General features: G+C 41.1%; 2 protein-coding genes across 5 annotated transcripts in view; one reads left to right on the plus strand and one right to left on the minus strand.

Moving 5' to 3' along the window:
* LOC131702731 (acidic mammalian chitinase-like) overlaps window positions 1–19290 on the minus strand; it is a 122645-nt gene that overhangs the window by 85133 nt on the left and 18222 nt on the right. The window lies entirely within an intron of this gene.
* Window positions 2860–19290, plus strand: part of LOC117394739 (pleckstrin homology domain-containing family A member 6-like) — a 64690-nt gene continuing 48259 nt past the window's right edge. The window contains exon 1 of one of the 2 annotated variants that reach the window (XM_059004608.1): window positions 2860–3065. The gene's annotated coding sequence lies outside the window, so the exon portion shown is untranslated. Of the gene's footprint in view, window positions 3066–10737; window positions 10799–19290 lie in introns of those variants that run through there. The other variant, XM_059004610.1, reaches the window with a different exon arrangement.

A 19290-nucleotide genomic window follows, 5' to 3' on the forward strand; every position in this document is an offset into this window, starting at 1 on the left:
GAAACCTGAAACATTCAGAGGAATTTTACTCTGTCTATCAACCCCCACCCCCCCGCATCTGGCTGACATTGAGATCCATAGCTGGAGGTGGGTATCATGGGAGCAGCTGAAGCATCAACGTCAGCTTTGATAGAGTCTTATCATGCCGGGACATCAGAAGACTGACAGTCTAGTTGCCCTAATGAAAGCTGATTAAGTGGGAGCTTGGCAGAACCCCTGGCACTGCGGAACAGCTGAAACAGGAATCCCAGAGGAGCATGCTCGGAATGGTGAGAAAGGGCATTCAAATTGCATGGCCTAAATGTTGGTAGGTGTGGGATCTTTCAATTACACATCTTGTCATCACCAGCTCCTAAACTACAGTAGTAACTCCATTAGGGGAACTAAATAAAATAGCTGCTTCCTCAGACAATCTGGTAGAATTTGCATATAGAAGCCCGGTTGTTGTATTTCCTGCCCCGTGTTACAGCACCCTGGCACAGGGACCGAGCCAAGGCAGGCACAGAGGTTAGGGGGCTTGGGAGACAGGGCTGGTGTCCTGTGTTCCTGCCACAGAGACAGACTGATTGTGATAAAAGGATGGGAGTCGGGCTCAGAGAGGAGAGCTCAGTGTTGGAGGGAACATCATTTGCATGATGCTTTGCTTAGCATCCTGGGTGTTTTGAATAAAATGAGGAATGTGTAATATGGTTCAAATACAGCTTCTGATTGCGAACATTAAACAGTACAGATAAAGTGGGACAGAACCATGCAAGTACCTCCCTAAACCCAGCCGTGTTTTCTGTTGTGCCGTGGTTTGCCACTAGGGGACATTGTCAGTGTTTGTCTGCCTGGGAGGTATACACAGGTGGATAGTGTTGTTTTTATAACTGCCTGGATTACGTGTCAGTGTTAGTGGTTTAGCAGGAAGCATCTCGAATCATTGTATTTGCTGACTGCTTCTGTAGATGCTGCTGATGCAATAGTTGATCTTTGGGAATCTTAATAAGGTCATGGTAAAGTGCCATGCCTGTGAAATGAGATTTCAAGTTTATTACCATGTTTTATGCAGCTCTGTTGTTTTAATTGTACGTTTGCCAGCCGTGGAAGCTTTGAAATATACAATAACAATACTGGCCCTCATACTGGGGTGTGGCTTATAGTCGGCTCTGTAGTTGTTTTATTGTTTTGTTGTATTGTTGCATGGCTATAGACAGTCACAATCATATTGAGTTGAATCTTAAAGTGTATCTTGCAGGTCAAACACACCAATACATTTCTGTATAGATTTCATCAATAGTTTTAATGAGGTTAAAAAATATTTATAAACAACAGATACGTGGGTGTATGGCCACACCCACTCAAAAATCGTGCTGGCCGAAATAAAACCGGAAGTTACGTACGAAACGGTAAGCACACGTGGCGACTGTGCCTGAAAACATCAAAGATGAAGTCGAAGACCCAATTAATTTTAGGGAACAGGGGCCACAACCCTATATTTTTGAACCGCCGGCGCGGCAGAGGGATCCCACTGATCTAAATCTGTGGTGGATCGGCAACGCTACATGGTTAATGTAATTTCCAAAATTGTAATGTGTTTGATTACCAATAATATAAGCTTCAGTATTAGTGTATTTAGTTTATATTAGTTTAGCGATTGTTTGTTATGGACTATAATACCCATTTCTGTCCTATTTTGTCTTTGATCACAGGCCACTGACGGTGACACTGAAATCTTTTCAAAGGCGATAAATTACAAACATTACAATAATGTAGTAGACATAAGGATTGATAAGATGGCATTTTATAAAGCAGATAAGACAACTTAAGCAATGAATACAGAAAAATAAACGTTTTAATACTCACCATTATGTCAGTGGTACAAATTTTCTGATGCAGTAAAGTTCAGATAGTTGTTTGTATTCCAGAAATACCGGTTTATATTCCAATATAGTAATGATATATTTGCATATTGTGTATCCTGATGATGCGCACACAATAATTAAAGACTATATCATTTTATTAAGCGAGTGCCGATATTATGACTTAAGTCTGTCAAAAATAGTAATGTAACTGAAATATTGCAAGGAAATTAAGAATCAGACCCACAGTCCACAAAAACGATTTCCTCTGAGTGGGCGTTCAATAGCACTTGTTCATGGTGGTTTCCTATGAAACCTCAATTATATATTTATAAAAAAAAAAAAACATTTAGTAGTGTTTAAAGTAATTTATGATAAGTACAACATTGTAATAGATCCATGCCTGTGTTACAGTCAAGTTGAATCCTACAAACCTGTAGGCCAGACATACAGGCTGAGAACTGTTTCCCTTTTGAAGCGTCACACTTTCCATTGCATTTTAATTGTAATTAGTGGAGAAAACAGCAGCTGGATAATGGCAGATATTTTAGATCTTTAGGATATCATTAACTTTTTGTAATTTCTTATCAAGATGCTGTGTGCGAACAGCTTTCATGAAGTGATGAGAATATGATGAGAGGCCTGTGGCAGTGAAGGGGTTAATCAAGCCCATCCTAATGTAACCAAATAGAAACACCTCCTCCCACCCCCCACCCTCCCCCCAGCTGACAGTGTTCGTGGTGGTGGGGTGGAGTTGGGGGTGTGTGTCGTTGATTAAAGATCTTTTCATCTGCGATGGCTGAAGGATTGATTTTCCACTTCGGTACTTGCGGGGTTAACCAGAGTCCTTTCCCTCTCTTCCCTTTATTATTTTCTCCTTCTTTAACTCGCTGCTATTCATTGCTGCTGACAGCTCCGGTAATGTCATGTGACATTTAAATACCTTGGGATTTTCTCCAGGCATGCTCAGTAGTGCTGCCTGCCCTCCCTCTCTCTTTCCTCTAAAGGATGCTTGTTTGTGTACACCATCCTTCTCCAGCCTGATCTGTCACTACACTGTTGCAGCTCTCCTGCTGTTGCTATAGCAGTTGCTGCTGTCCATTCCACAGAGGGACTCTCCATACCTCTCTATGCTGGATCTGATCAACACTATCCAGGAAAAGGGATTTTAATTCTAAAGTACTGCACCTTGCGAAGCAAGAGGAAGGAATAGCAGGTGGCTGGGTAAGTCTGCTGATGAATTCGGTCTTAGAAAGAGTGGCATATTTAACACTGTGCAATGTGCATCTATCTATCTGTCTACTGTATCCGTATCTACTGTATCTGTCTCTAGCTAGCTGTCTATCTATCTATCTATCTGCAATGTATATGTTCAGAGAAAATATTGTATATGATTGCAATGCCTTGTACAAAATATAATGGGATGTATTCATTTTTTCCAGCAGGGCTGGGTATATTGTATGGTCAGTATTGTCCAGATTTTGTTGTTTTTTCCACATCATGTAAATGCCTGCAGCTCATGCACATCATATAATCTGCATGCTATAAAGATGGTGCTGTCTATGCTAATAAACAGCCACCTGCCACCCTCTAGTGACTGTTGCTCCTCTCTGAATTGCAGTGCTACTCAGGACCATGTGTGCAGAGGCTGCCAGTCTGTTTGTGTCTATGCGGAGAGATTGGAAGCCCTGTTTAAAAATGTAAATGCAGATTTGCTCTGGAATAGCAACAGTAAAGCAGGCGGGACAGTACTGTAATCTCAACCCAGAGGTTAGGATTTGACTTTCAAGGGAACTGTCAGAATTCAATAAAATCTATGTATGTATTCAATAATTTGTGTTCATTTTCATGTCAATAGCAAGAGATATGGGGGGGAAAAAGCATTATGCATGAGTAAGCCGGATTAAAACAATCTTTACTGTGACATAATTTTGTCTAGCATGTTTGAATGAAATGTAAATGTCAGATAATTATGTAAAAAGAAATGTTAATAGGAGATGGGAAGTAAAAGGATATATATCTTTTATTTATATATTTTGTGAAATACATTTTTTTCTAATCCTCAATTATATTGCTGAGCAGAATAATGAGAGACTTTCATATTCCCCTCCATTGCTAGTTCATTATAGCTGATAGGACAGTGTTGGCGCTTCTGCAGTTTCTGTTTTTTTAATGTGTGTGTGTGTGTGTGTGAGTGTGTGTTTGAAGTCTGTCTGCAGTAATCTTCTCTGTAGCTCAGGGACTCGCTCCTTGCTGCTGGCATTGGAAGTGAGTGATTAGAATTCAAAGCATAATAGAACTCCTAGTGTTATTATAACATTCTTCCGACTTGCTGTTCCTCCTGTGTTCTACGGATTGTTGATGTTACTATCAGATCACGATCATTATGATGTTTCATGCTTACATCTTGGGATATCAATCCAGTGGGGCACCGCTATTGCACTGAATTAGACCCCGTTGTTCTCACTGCTTCTTCTGTCGTAGAGATTCAGCGGTTCAAACAATGGAATTTTCATTAACGTAACACTTTAAGCACCCATTGTTAGGCATGTATTATGCATGGAATGCTAATTAATTGGGGGTTGGATTTCTAATGAATAACTATGATCAAATTCATCATTGCGTTGACGAGATCATCATGACGCATTAACTATTTATGAACCCTAAGTGGGTGGCTGTGAAAGAGCAGAGGAATGAATTGCACCGTTTCTGTAAACAGATAAGAATGTGGTTGTACACAATTCGCCATAAACAAGAAGTTAATTTAGGAAATCTAAGCAGTTTCTTGCTGCTTTTTATAACATTACATAAAAATTCACATAAAATGATTCAAAATCGCCACCTTGAATGTGCACCGAACATGAGCGCAGCCAGATTCAGTGTTAACATTAAGATCCAGCTCCCCGCGAAGCGGTTTCATCTTCCATACCCTGGCATGGTGATTAGTAGGGTGTCAATCTCATCTAACCAGACTTCAGGATCAGCAAGCTAGAGAGAGATGGATTATGAGGGAGCCCAGCCCCAGTCCCACTCATCAAGCTCTCTCCTTTACAGGGGGGCTGTCGTGAAGCCTGATCCCAGTGGCAGTACAGCCAGGCAGTCAGGCATGCAGGGATTTAGGTTATTAGGGTCTATTGGTATTAGAGCTGCTTAGTGGGGAAGCTTGAATAAATCTAAATTCTTTCCTGAGCAGTTTCTATTCTCCACAGGGAAGACCAGACCTGCATGCGTTTGTCTGGGTGACTCAGAATATGGGCATTAACCATTTTAACTGGAATATTTTTCCAGTTCTTTATAGTCTACAATTGCTCTGGCATTTCCTTAATTGTATACAAAGCCGTAGCATTCAAGGTAAGTACAGGAGCATTTTCGTTGTTGTTTCCTGGTAGTGGACAGGCAAATGAGTAATAACTCACTGAGGTTATAGGGTTAACTCGCTCACCTTGCTGATAAATAAACGGGCCTAGTGGCCATGAGTGGCCTGCTGGGTTTCCATGGCAACCGATAAGTAATTGACTTCGGGCAGCCTTGGGTGGGAAAGAGGGAGGGAGAGCTAGAGAAGGAGCCGAGAGACAGGGAATAGGTGGCTGAGATGAGAGTGTTTGTGTTGCAGTGGGCCTGAGCTAATAGGATAACAGAAGCACACAACCTTAGGGGTTTTGCAATTAATGAATAGTCTGTGAGTCCAGAATGGAGCAGCAGTGTACCAGATTGTATTGAAACAGGTGGGGAGAGAGAGCCTGCTAGGGTAGATCAGAGGTTATAATCCCTTTATTTCTGCAACTCAGTATTTAACTGATAACGGGCTTGACTATCAGAACTATTCACTCCAAATGGTTATTTGTAGCACTTTTTTTTTTCCAGATAGCAAAAACACACTCAATAAAGATACCAAACCAGAAATATAGTACATTTAGTGGCTTGTGAGTAATCAGAAGTTGTTTCTTATTCATTTTTAAATGAATTTCTTAATTCAGCATGATTTGAGTATAGTTATAGTTTATAGTTGTGGATGAAAGACCTACATGATCACAAAATCCACTTCAGTGTATGATGGAACTTACAGTTTAGAATTGTAAATATGTTTTATTTTTTCGATTCAGACAGAAATGGTGCTACTGATGTTTTGAAGTAAACGGCTTTGAAAATGTGTCCTAAGGGTTGGGATGCTTGCCCATTTAGAACCTCCATCTGTACAGAAAAAAAACAAGTTGGTACAATGATCATATTTATTATTAAGTTTTCTGTCTGGGAACTGAACCAAACATTCTGAACAAACAGAACTTGATCTGCAATTTAAATGTAATTATGAAGAGAGAAAAAAAAAAACATTCTGCATTCTGAATTGTTTATGCATGGAGTCCGTCTGCGTCTTTCCAGAATAAATGCAGTTTATTGCAGTGTTATTAATTAATAGGTAGGTACACTGCACAAAGCTCTCTCACTGTCACAAACTCAAGTTCACAATGAAACAAGGAACAAGGAAACAAGATCTCTCAGCTTCTTGCCATTGTTACATGGTTGTATGTCCAGGACCAAGCTTCAATCTGCAGCAAGTTTAAAGAGCTGGTGTTCAGTACCAGATCTATTTTACTGATCGAACAGCATTGTACAGTGATGTATACACATAGTTTAATAGATGGGCTGCAGGGAAGTATAAGAAAGTAATTGCATCAAGGGGTTCTGTGACATCATTAAACCACAAGGCGAATGTCACACGGATCTAAGTATGTACTGTATTACAGTCCACATGTCCACAGTCGTCTCATTTGGCAAGTGAATCATATCGTTCTGAATTAAAATACTACTTCTATTGGAAATATAGTACTGTACCAACAAAACCAACTACATTCAATCTAAATGCAAGCCGACTTATTTTAAAACACAGTCCTTTCAGCTATGTATATTTGACATTGGTATCGTTTTTTGTGTTCCCTAAAAAAACGGACAAGGGTTGGAACGGGCCAAAATGAAATAATCAGATATGCATCACACTCTTTTAACCATCACTGAAGATTTATTAAGGCCAAGCTCTCTTTTTAATCACCGTCCGAGTTTTAGTTTTTTTAAACACGACCAGGTTCTGGGAGACAGCTTTCATTTGTGAGCATGTCCTTGTATATTGATTAATGCATAGCCATGCAGATTGAAGCATGTATATTCAGTTTAAATTGACACCAATTAGATATTTTCAATCTGTGCTCTTCAGAAATGAGACGTCAATCGATTTGATTAGGCTGAGGGAATCGAGCCTTAATCGGAGAAAACTACGCCTTTTGCTGCAGCTCTTTCAACAATGCAGACCTGTAAAAAGCTGTCATAAAAATAACCCCACTCATAACAGCAGTAACAGTTTTGGAAAAAGAATTCAACACAGCAGATCAGTTAACCGGTGCTGGTCTTGGGCATGTCATATAATGTTTGTACAACAACATTTCATGTAAGACACTATTTAAAGGCTTCTAATGAGGTGTAATTGAATGAAGAGGTGCCATCAGGAATCAATTTCCTAATCGGATATCACAGGTAATAATCAACAGTAAGTGATGTGTCGAGAACACTTAAGCAATCTCCAGTTGTGTGATGTCTGTTTTTTGGATTACTGTCCACTATGGGCTAGCGGAGCCTGCTAAACTCTTCCTCTACATGTGTGATCCACGTTTGCCTTCCAAATGCGCTGTTCTGTAATGGAGTAGGTTCCAGGGTCCTGGCTAATCTAATCATAGCGAGACCTTGTGCGCTCATTCAAGAAAAGCAAGCAAATTGCAGATACTATGAGCATGTGACCAGCGCTCCCACTGGACTGCTGATGTCCGAGTCACACAGCGCCGCTAAGCAGCCACGCCCCTCTCAGCAGGCAGCGGGACCAATGGGATTCACTGGTGTCGGCTGATTGGTTAGGGCGGGTTATTGTGCTCCAGCACTTCTTTTAATCTGCAAACACTCCACTCACAATAGCAGATTCCTCTAATAGAAGAAACACAAAGGAACACTTTATTTCAGCTTCAATCAAATTGTTTCTTCATGAACAAACATCGCAGTATCACCAAATCATTTGGCACAGTTTGACACGCCTGGCATGGAGTTCAAGTCAGGATTATTGTGGTTTATGAGCTGATCCCATTGAGGAAGCAAACTTTATGCACCTGAATACCAAACTGGGCAAGCTCCCAATCATCTACAATAGGTATCCTCTTGACGATAAGCTATCAAGAGCCGGGATAGTTGTGTGGAGAGAGTAGATCCTCTTTTTAGGTAATGTTTTGTAATGGTCAGATCATTCCAGTACAGTGATATCATGCTCCAGCACATGCACCCATTCGCCTCTGTAATTATTACAGGCTGTTTTGTGCAGTTTCCTTTGCTTTGTGTGGGTGTGAAGTTAACTTCTGGAAGACTGTTGCAAAGCATCTGTTTTTAATTCGTTACGAACAAAAAAGCATGCATATTTGGCATTCACTTCAAAATACAGGTATAGTAATTACACTGTAGATGCAAAATGAAATGATCTGTAAAAAAATAAATAAACGCATGTTCTTGTATGGAGTTCCAGCCTCACAGTAAAGTAAATATTAGTAAACTGTGTCTACAGCGTAACTACATGTTGTTAAAGTACCTGTTTTTTTATTTACTTTTTTTTAAACATATATTTGTTTTAGAAGGTATGTACCAGCCAGATCTATCAAGGTCTTTATGCTAAGAGGCACATTTTAAAAAGAAGGTGGGTGGGATTCTGAAACTAAGAGATTTGTCACATTTCTGAGTTGCTTGTAATTGGTTTTGTAACTGTTTTCCTTTTGAAAACATTTTCTGATTTAATTTACATTCATTATTATTGGAGACTGATACACAGTCACACTGAGAGCTTGTGGTTCTCATATTGATAGGAATACAGGAAATATGCCCAAAGTTTGATGTTTGTGTCTTTCTTTTCTGCAGAGACAAGGCTGCAACACATTGTGCATGTTCTCCCAGCGAGGCCTGTAACTGTAGCTGAGTGTGAGACAGGGAGGGTGTGTGTGTGTCGGAACGAAGGGAGATACCATTACCTGATCTGTCCAGACACTCACAGACTGAACCCGCTCATGAGAATCCAACGACAGTCAAGGTGGTCTTACTGTGAAATAGCCAAATTAATGAATTATCAAACCATGAAATGGCTAGGGAGCACTGTATATAAAAAGTGAATCTGTTTCCTTCTGTCTCTGTCTCTCTGTGCGAGGGTCTGTGGGAGGCCAGCTTTTCCCAGCATTGCTTCGCTCCCCATTACTGTAAATCAGAGTGCACTTGGCACATATGTCACACTGTATAAAGAAGACACAGAGACCTCCTCCCAGCTCCCTGTTCCGGCACACTCTGAAACAGCCCTGAACTTTTGTCCTCAAGTCAGTTAAATTTAAGAACCTCTCTTTTATGCTTATTTTTGCATGGTCTTTTACACTTGGAAGATTATTTGTAATGTCCTGCATTCATTTTGGATTATTTCCTAAGAAGTAGTCATTCACTAATTTGGCAAGTCCACGAATGACACAGTTGGCAGAGGTTGGCCGAAGTTGGCAATCATAAAGTCATTTAACCTGTAGCGTGCGTTCCGATCCTCAGAGAAGCACAGTAAGGCTGATTTACTTCCTGCATTAGCAGAGCTTACACTTTATTTTAACAGAGCTGTTGGTTTCTTTAAGGATTTTAACTTGATCAAATCTGACTGGTCCAAGGATATGGAAACAGTTTTGTTTCCAGTACCTCCAGCATTGTATCTGCATTGGGAATTGACTATATCCAATAACAGACATTTAAAGTACATATATCTACAAATGACATTCTTGACCTTTTCTGAATCGTTCTGTTGCTCTATTGCTTAGTCTACTTGGCTGCCATCTTACTTGCCAGAAAGTCCATACAGTATACTATAATACAGTACATTTATGCTTTACATTACCTTTCACTCAGAGCTTCCTGGAATGCTAGCTCCATTAAGAACCTACATTAAGATAGGAAACCTATCAGCTCTGCCCAATACCTGATTACAACGAAGAGACTCCCCTCCTCTTCTTTAAAGCTCTCTACAGATATGACATCCCTAATGTAATCCGGTCAAACCTCACTGGAGCCCCCCACCCCCACACTGCCAGATAGACTAATCCTAATCCCAGTGTTCTACATGGCTGAGAGCCAGCCCACTGGACAGTGTAAAGGGGATTAATGTGACCAAGAAAAGACTAGAAATGGACAAAAATAAAGGATCAGGCCAGCTTGTATAATGAATAAACTCTGTGGGAGGACTGGTAGATGCTGTAGTGGAAATGCCAGGTTCGAATGGCATGAATACAGTTATTGCGAATGTTTTGTGGGATCATTTAGAAAAGATATTACAACTGCCTTACATAACACAGTTACTAAGGGCCCTGAAGAAAGAATTATATATAAATAAGTTTATACATAGCATAATAAGCTTTACACTGGAACATATTACTTATCTAGTGATCTGATACATTTGGAGTTAGTGTATGATTGCGTTGTCCTTAGGCTGTTGCATTAGCTTGAAAACTTGAACTTGACAGTGCTGAAACCTGTGTGTGAAAATACCTTCCAGTCCCTTTCCTCATCTTCTGGTTGTGAGGTAAGCATGTCCATTACAGATAGCAGCTCTGAGAAGCCCTAACAGAAAGCTCTACCTGCCTGGCTCCCTGCTGTGTAATCCATGCCCGCTGGCTGCAAGGTTCAACCTCTCCAGACTCTCGCTGGCTTCAGGGTCTTGTCTGCTTGCTCCTTGGCTGTCAGATAGGATTTGTTTGCTCCCAGGTGATTGGCTGATTCAAACTAGCACACCTGAGCTTCTGTGTGTGTGAGAGAGGGAGGGGGAAAGAAGGATAGAGAAAGGCAAGAATCAGAATTCTTTACCTGCAAGACAAGGTGTGACTGGTTCACAACGGCAGCTCCTGCCAGAGTTATTTCAGGTAGGCCTTTTTATTCTGTATTAGTTTATTGTCTAAGGACACCAGTTTGTTTGAGCCAACACCTTAATAACCCTTGTCAATAAATCACTCAAGCTCAGCCCTGGGTTTCTTGATTGCTGCAGGTCTGAGCAGGCAGTGACTGCACAGCCTGCCTCTGCTTTGAAAACACACTTTTCTTATAGTAGGTATTGGTGCTGTTTTGGTTCTCTCTGATTCAACCCTATGAAGTAGTGTATATGCAATGCAACAGGGTTTTTTTAATGACCAAAAATCACATTTTGTTACTTTTAGGCTTTTACAAGAATGCATACTGTGTGCTTTGTCTGGGCATAATTGACATATTACTGGCAATTTGCCGTTTACTTTCTCCAGATCACAGATTAGAGTGGTGGTGTAGTATAGCATTGGACCAAAAGAAAGGACGATTCTAGTTCTACTCCAGTTTACAAACCACAACTGTGTGTCTTCTAGAAAGAGGAAAACAATCTCCAACTACACTGCTGTCTGAAAACAGACAAGACAACAGAGCTGATTCCATACGAAAAAAGTGTTTGTACTGTGCCTTCAACCAAACAAATCCAAGTGTGCTACTTAAATGGGAAGAAAGGTGTCATAAGCCATCTATGAGAGCAGCTTTGTAGAGTCGCGACTGTGAGTTAATGCATAGCTCTATCAACCATGCTACCTCTGGATATATATATTAAAAAAGGCTCTCATCACCTTGCACATGTTCTTTCTTATCACAGTAGTGAGGATATGATCTCAGGGTGAGTGCTGGAAAAGCACACACAAGCACAAATGCAGAACCGTTCTTATTGTGGAGTAATCAAGGCTCGTTGTTTGATCTTGTGTACACTTGTGGGCAGCGCAGCCATGTTGCTCAGGGGGTGATTAAATTAACCCACGCGTCCGGTACAGGCTGCATTGTGTGGGATGCTAGCAAAGGATCATGTCCTTAAATGGATGGAGGGATGGGGGATTTCTAATAACAGAGTAGACAGGGCTAAACAGATCAGTGTGGTTCATTTGCAATCAAGCTAAGTGTGTTTGGTTTCACATTGAGTAGTCTGGTGTCTGCTAATGGACTGAACCGTACTTCAATTTTCAACAAATGTGGAAATCAGCTATTTGAAAAGCCCCTTTAAGATGGTTTGCAAAGGTGCCTAATTAGTTCCATTTGTAAAGGTGCCTGTTTCTGTGCTGTAATTCCCTGTCCATTAGGAACTAGGCTCATTCTAAATTCAAAGACTGCTGGCAGTCATGAGATTATTGAAACAACACCTATCCACCAGGTTATTCAATGCACACCACTCTACACATAACTGACAAGCCCCAGATGGATTTGGACTTGTTCGCCTCTGGCTGTATTTGAACTGGCGACCTCGAAGTACAATTGTTACTCTCTATAGTTTTCACAGACTATCTTAAGGAGCTTTGGAATCAGGAGCTGATTTACAGTAAGGGCAATTTCAAATAATCTGACGTGACAAAGAAATTGAGTTCCAAAGACTAAAATCCTGCACCAATGTCCAGGTTTTTATATATGAACACTTCATGCAGTCAGGCAGGCTAAGTTGAATTGCTTTATAAATGATCAAAGTGGATAAATATGTTGTGGTGAATTTCTGTGTTCAGTGCACAAGGCTCCACCGATGCACTTCAGTGCACAGAGCAATGCTAATAAGCTCCCCTACCTCACGTACACACAATGAGCCAATGTTTGCTGCAACACTAAATATGGCAAATAAAGATTTAAGCAGAAACAACACAAGAGATTCATACAGAGCACATATAATACAATATTAAACAGGTAAGAAATATATACTGTATAGAGCAGAGCCGTTTTATACAGTACATCATGTTCACTTCAGTATTCCTATGGCCTGGAATATGTCCATCAGATAAGCCATGAAGATCTTCAAATCAATGACAGAAAATGTTATTCATTGAACCAAGACCAGGGAACACACACTGAGATTTTGTGTGGTCTTTAGGTCGACAGGTTAATGATAACTGGAAGGCTTTTATTTGTCTTGCACTTCATTAAGGGGATTCTTGGTAATCCATTGCCACTACACAGAGACACCCAGCTCTTGCCTGTAGAGTTTCTGTCTCTCTGGATGGTGTTCGGGAGACGGATTACACTAAAAGGAGATGATTACAAGATTCAGGCGCAAGCCTTCCCCTGGGACCTCATTCTTCACAGTGCTCTCCCTTTCCTTTGTCTGCATTGTCACTCTCTGCAACCTGCCACGTGGCACAGGCAGCAGCCTTCCTCCCTCTCTCCCTCTTGATCTGTCATTCTCAAGGACGAATGTCACTCCAATCCGACCCGTGCTGATGCCTTTTGGTATTCATTTCCAGTCTGTCTAACCCTTAAACATTCGTGCTGCATGTGTGGTTAATGTTCTCTTGCATTCACTGGGCATGACACTATTACATGCAAAGGCTTCCATTAATAATTCACAGTAATGAAATGTAATTACCTGACAGTCTTAAGGTTGTGGGACTCTCTTTTTTGTGTTTTATAAACTAGGCAGAGACATTTTGGAGAGTGTAGCTTTGCCCAATGGGCTAAAAAGGCTCCTGTTTTAAGAAAAGCTTGTTCGTGGGGAGTTTCTTGATTGTAAAGTATTGTGTTTTCCGCAGTAACTTATATCAATAATACAGCTCAATAATTGCACTGCATATAAGATGATTGTGAAATGCAGTGTTGGCACTGACAGCACAGACACCACCCTGTAATTTAAGAAAGTGGTTCTCTAATAAGAGAGTTCTTAGAACAGAAACTGGGGCTTTGTGTACATGGAGGTGTGGATGTAGCCAGAAGTGTACACTGTTGAGTACTAGTTTTGCTTCAGACCACTGAACTTCTGTAAGTCAACAGTCCAGCACCGTTTGTCACCTTGAGCGTTAACAATGAGCACTAAATGGTTAAATGCACGAAAGACCATTATCATTGTCACCACGTGCCAATTGGATCATTCATTCACAAGAGGATTGTGTTTGGCGCTGTTTTAGGAGACACAGAATACAGAAAACTCCAAATTATATAAGAGCCCTAAGCAATCTTTTTAATTTTTTGAATGTATAAGTTCTGCAGTTCTACCATGTTGTTGTATTGTTCCTTCCCATGCATTGTCTGCTGTACTATAAAAGGTAATTAGTGAATACATGCTAAAGTAGTGTGAGTGTGAAACAGCAGTGAGGAATGCAATCCTGTAACTTCTCTGTGTTCACTTCGGTCATCTGCAGAGTCTCTGGGATGGAGAAGAAGGCTGTCTGTAGTGTATTAGGTTTGTCAGAAGTGTACAAATAAAAAAGGCATCCCACTGCCTCACTGCGACTGGGTTTTACCGTATTTGGAAAGCCTGGCTCTTGCACCTGCATTCCCACAGTCCCATCACTGCAGAGTCCAGTTTAATTTCCCTGAAGAGGGGGTAGGGAGTAAGCTTGAATTCTTACTCATTCCCCAGAGCTCAATGGAGGCACTGGGTACCAGTGGTTTCCACGGGCCTGTGGTTATTATAGCATGAGAATTGAGGGTCTTCAGATCACTAGGAAATTCTCAGCATTGATATGAAGTTTTTTGAAACCTCTTGGGATTATTTTTTCTGCTTTTTGTTTAATCTAATAAAAAAAATAAACATAAAAAAACCTGTAGAACCCAGGGTTTGATTGCAAACTCGTCTTAAATGTAGAATGAACTTGTTCATCTCTGAGCCGTTCCTCTTGCAAGCACCATTGCTAGAGGTTTAAATGTAGAATGAGCTTGTTCATCTCTGAGCCGTTCCTCTTGCAAGCACCATTGCTAGAGGTTTAAATGTAGAATGAGCTTGTTCATCTCTGAGCCGTTCCTCTTGCAAGCACCATTGCTAGAGGTTTAAATATAGAATGAGCTTGTTGATCTCTGAGCCGTTCCTCTTGCAAGCACCATTGCTAGAGGTTTAAATATAGAATGAGCTTGTTGATCTCTGAGCCGTTCCTCTTGCAAGCACCATTGCTAGAGGTTTAAATATAGAATGAGCTTGTTGATCTCTGAGCCGTTCCTCTTGCAAGCACCATTGCTAGAAGTTTAAATATAGAATGAGCTTGTTCATCTCTGAGCCGTTCCTCTTGCAAGCACCATTGCTGGAGGTTTAAATGCAGAATGAGCTTGTTCATCTCTGAGCCGTTCCTCTTGCAAGCACCATTGCTAGAGGTTTTGGTCCAGAACCAAGAAACAACAAATAAACGTCCTTTGCAGTCTCCTGCATCTACAGTACCTTCCACGAGCTATTGAACAGCTGTGCATTAGTCACAGTGTACTTACTGGAACTTTGTAAAGGAAACAGGTGTGGATCTCATCTACTTGTTTCAAACCTGCAGGCAGGCATGCCTGACATGGTTTATGATATTTGTCACTCTTTTGGCCCTTAGCTTGTGTGGTGAGTGTTTGCCATTTTCAGCCCATAAACTGAAGCCACAAAAAGAAGGATGAACTGAAGACATCAACGATCAGTCTCAGAGCTGTTAAATACAAATACAGACTATTGCTATGGGTTAGGGTTAAGGTTAGGTAGTGTACAGTAGATGTGAAATGTGCCATGCTGCCTGATTGTTAAATTTGAACATCCCTTCTGGCTCCTCTCATCTGTGCCAGGGAAGTGTCGGCTGTGCACGCCTCATGGAACCCGCTGCAGTAAACAAGCCCAGTCATTGCTGTAGCCCTGCTCCAGTATCTAGGTAACGGCATAGAGCTCTGCTATTGTCTGCAGCTGATCAGTGAGGGGGCTTGGTCTCTGATCTGTTTGCATGTGTGCTCACATGAAACTTTACACTTAATTGACTTATGGTTAGTTTCACCGTAGGTTGCCAAGGCTGAGAGAGGACTATTTTTTATTACCACTGTCAAAGAACCTTTCCGTGCCCATTTGGTTGGGCACGGAAAGGTTGCGCTATTGTTGTGCTGTACAATGAACTAGTGAACTGGGGCTTTAGATATATTAGATCTGCTAGAAGAGAGATAGAACTTCAAGTACTCGTGATTAAGATGCAAAGTGACAGGGCTGGAGAGCTGGGAATCTGGTGCTCATTTTTAAGGTGCTTATTAAGGCTTTATTAAGGTATTACTATGATACTAACCATGTCTGACGGTGCTGTCTGGCTATTTGGTTCTACCTGCAGCCGTCCTTGGAATGCAGGTTGTTCTGATAGGACGCTACTGCAGTTCTCAGGCTGATTTCATTCCTACTGCATCTGTCGTGTTTCTCGATGAATCTCTTACCCCCTAAACTCTTGTCACTCTGAAGATTTGGTTAGAACTGTTACCTTTGGACCTGCATTGATCCCCGGTTGCACCTGTTTCTGACTTATTAAAAGCTCATTGAAAGGATTTCGCTGTGAGCCTCCCTGTCTTATGCAAACTATACATTGTGTAATCTGTTGACTCTCCTGGCAATGGGTTACCTGTTTAAAAAATGCAGTTGTGTAATTAACTAGGCTCTACACAGTGAATGCTTTGTACTCTCCCAGGTGGAAAATACTCTGTGCTCATTAGTCCTTGCGTGGAGACAGAGTTTGTGTTTTCAGGAATTGTGCACCACTTTTTTGGTACAATACACCGAAACTGGATGAAGTGATTGACAGAGGGTGGAAAACGCTTGTTGTATTTCTCATTTCACTGTGCTTTTAAAATACTATGCTTTGCCAAAAATATGAATTGCTTTCAGTGTGGCATGCATAAAATGCAGTACCAGTTGAATGTTGATCTACTGCAGTAAATATATTTTCCATGTTTTTGTATTTTTTTCCCAAAATTTCAGAATTTCAAAATCGGCGATTGCTTTTTTTCTCCTGACTCCTCCTTAAGTTAGGAGGTTATCAAGATGATCAGGGTTTAGAAGTTTCCCATGGCGGCTGATGAACAAGCCAATATTTAAAACTGAGAAAACCTTATCAAACCCAGAGCTATCACAGAAAGGTGCATGCATGTTCCTTATGCGATACCTGTTCTTTAACATAAACACAGGGGTTGATGCAGGAAGTTAAAATATGGGGTGTGTTTCCCCTCAGTGTATTAATATTGATCAGTGGCAGGGGCAGCAGCAAATGAACCTCTCTTTTCCATTGCCCTGGCCTGGAAAATACTGGTTGGTATGATTTGTATGCTGCTTCTGTCGTCACTAATGTGTGGTAATGCCTGTTTCAAATCATTCAAGTGCAACACAATCACAAATTGGATTATTGCAGAGAAATACTATACAGCAAGGTCCTGGAATGATCCGAAAATAGTGCAGTGATGTCACTAAAATGACCGGGGGCACACATAATATGCATGTCATACAGATAGACCTTGTTCATATCATGCTTTGTCAACACAAAGACAAATGACTTTTGTTTTGAGCTCCAGGAGCCAAGTCTGATTGCCTAAAAGGGGAAATGGACTGGATATCTCCTGGAACAAATCTGCTGCTACGGAAACGAGATAGAAACTCAAACAATACGGTCAGCTATTAACCTTTTTTTAGAAAAACGAAGACATCAATCCAATCGTGAATAATATTTTATTTTGAGACTGCTTTCATCAACCTGAATGTCAGAAATGTGAAAAATAGATGAGATAGTGGAAAGAAGCAGCAATCCGAGATACCTTGAGGTCTCTGTTAGATTCTGTCGCGGTGCGGCTCATGTATGTTAAAGGGCATTTAGGAATGCTTTAAGACTGTTTAAGTAACTCTAAACAAGTTTCTCAAGTGGGAAACAGGGTAATTACAGATAATTTCTACCAGCCTTCAGCCTTCGCGACCTTGATAGTCGATCCCAAACAGCCTCATTGTCCTGTCACTCAGTGAGGAGTCATTATGCTGCCCTCATCCTGCGCTGGAGAGATTTGTTGAAAGCCTGCTGTTTACTGTTCACCATTCAGGTTCAGGGAGGTCCCCTGACCTCTGCCTCACAAGGACGTGTTTAGGGAAGTGTTTACTAACAGCCTTGCGTTGAGCCGGCTGCTTGACAGCATTACCAGGCATTCTGCTTTTCAACACCGCTGACTTCTGTTCAGGTCTAGGAAAGATTACTCCACTCAAAAATGCAGACCTCTGTGGCACTGTTGACTCCAATCAAAATTGCTGACCAGTAAACTAATGTAATTTGGTAATTCTGGGCTATTAATTATTGTATGACATAGTGGGTCGTGATAATAAACCTGGTTGGTTTTGTTCAGTGAAATATTATATTCATGTATTCATGGAATAAGGAAAGTAATGTTGCATATTAACATATTCTTGTGTAAATCTGCACTTGGCGATTTTACAGTGGAATTGTATTATGTAGCCAGATATGCATAGATGCATACTTTAGTATGTTCCAGGGAAAAGTAAAATATGAAACCTGATTGCTGCCCTCTCTGCTTCTCGCGAAGGGGAGGCTGACTGATTCTCCAAATTGAATACCGCAGACATGCTGAAATGGAATTGAGTGCTACAGTGTGGCCTAGCGGTTAGAGCTAAGGGACTGGGAGGTAGAGTAGTTCAGAATAAGTTAATAGAAATGTGCATTTTTACACTGTCCTCCCCTGCCCAACAAAATGAGCCACAAGGAATCAAGTAAAAGGAAGATCTGTTTTTGACCCTTTGATCGCTGCTGTCCAGTGTCCAATGGTGTTTCCTAGAGAAGCGATCTGTTCTTTGTAATTTTTGTTAACATTTTTTACCTGGGCATTACACACTAAGAATGTCTCATTCAGATTCAGGGCAAGAGGCAGCAAGTATCAACTTCAAACGAGACAGACTGAAATAAGGAGCAATCAAGCCCTTTCCAAAGATTGCCCTGGTTCCATGTAAACGTTGTGGTGTAATTGCAAAACCATCTGCAGTGTAATCTCTTCAAGCTGGAAATCAATCGAAAGATCAAAGGGGTCTGTTATTCATGCCACTGAAATAGACTTGTGTAGCAATAGCTCCTAGTTATACCAGATTTAGTTCTGGGTTTTGGGAGAGACACTGCTGAAAGTGGGTGACACATGCTGTGTGCTGATTTCTAGGATGTTAGGATGTAGGTAGAGTGATAGGATTGAATGGATAGACATGACTTTCGTAGCACTGTCAATAGAATGTAGAGCAGGGGTTTCCAACCCTGGTGCTGGAGAGCTACTGGGGCTTCTGGTTTTAGTTTCTCTGTTACTTAATTGAACCAATTATTGGCTTAATTAGTCAAGATTAACAGGTGTTCCAGATCTTTCGCCACTGATGATGTAAAGACACCTATAAAACCTGCTGGATAGGGGCCCTCCAGGACCAGGTTTGGAGACCCCTGCTGTAGAGACACATAGGCTGAAAGGTGCTCTGGAGAGAGAAAGAGAGATTGAAAGCATATAAACAAAATAGTCGTGGTAAGAAGGCTGTCTTTCATTAATGTTTTGTGAAAAGTTGGCTTTGATTTTGTTCTCTTTGTTCTGGTGTGTAACCAGAGCTCTGCCCTTGGACCCCCACACTAACATACCTTACTCTCCT

Source organism: Acipenser ruthenus, chromosome 30 (genome assembly GCF_902713425.1).
Source record: "Acipenser ruthenus chromosome 30, fAciRut3.2 maternal haplotype, whole genome shotgun sequence".
NCBI lineage: Eukaryota > Metazoa > Chordata > Actinopteri > Acipenseriformes > Acipenseridae > Acipenser > Acipenser ruthenus.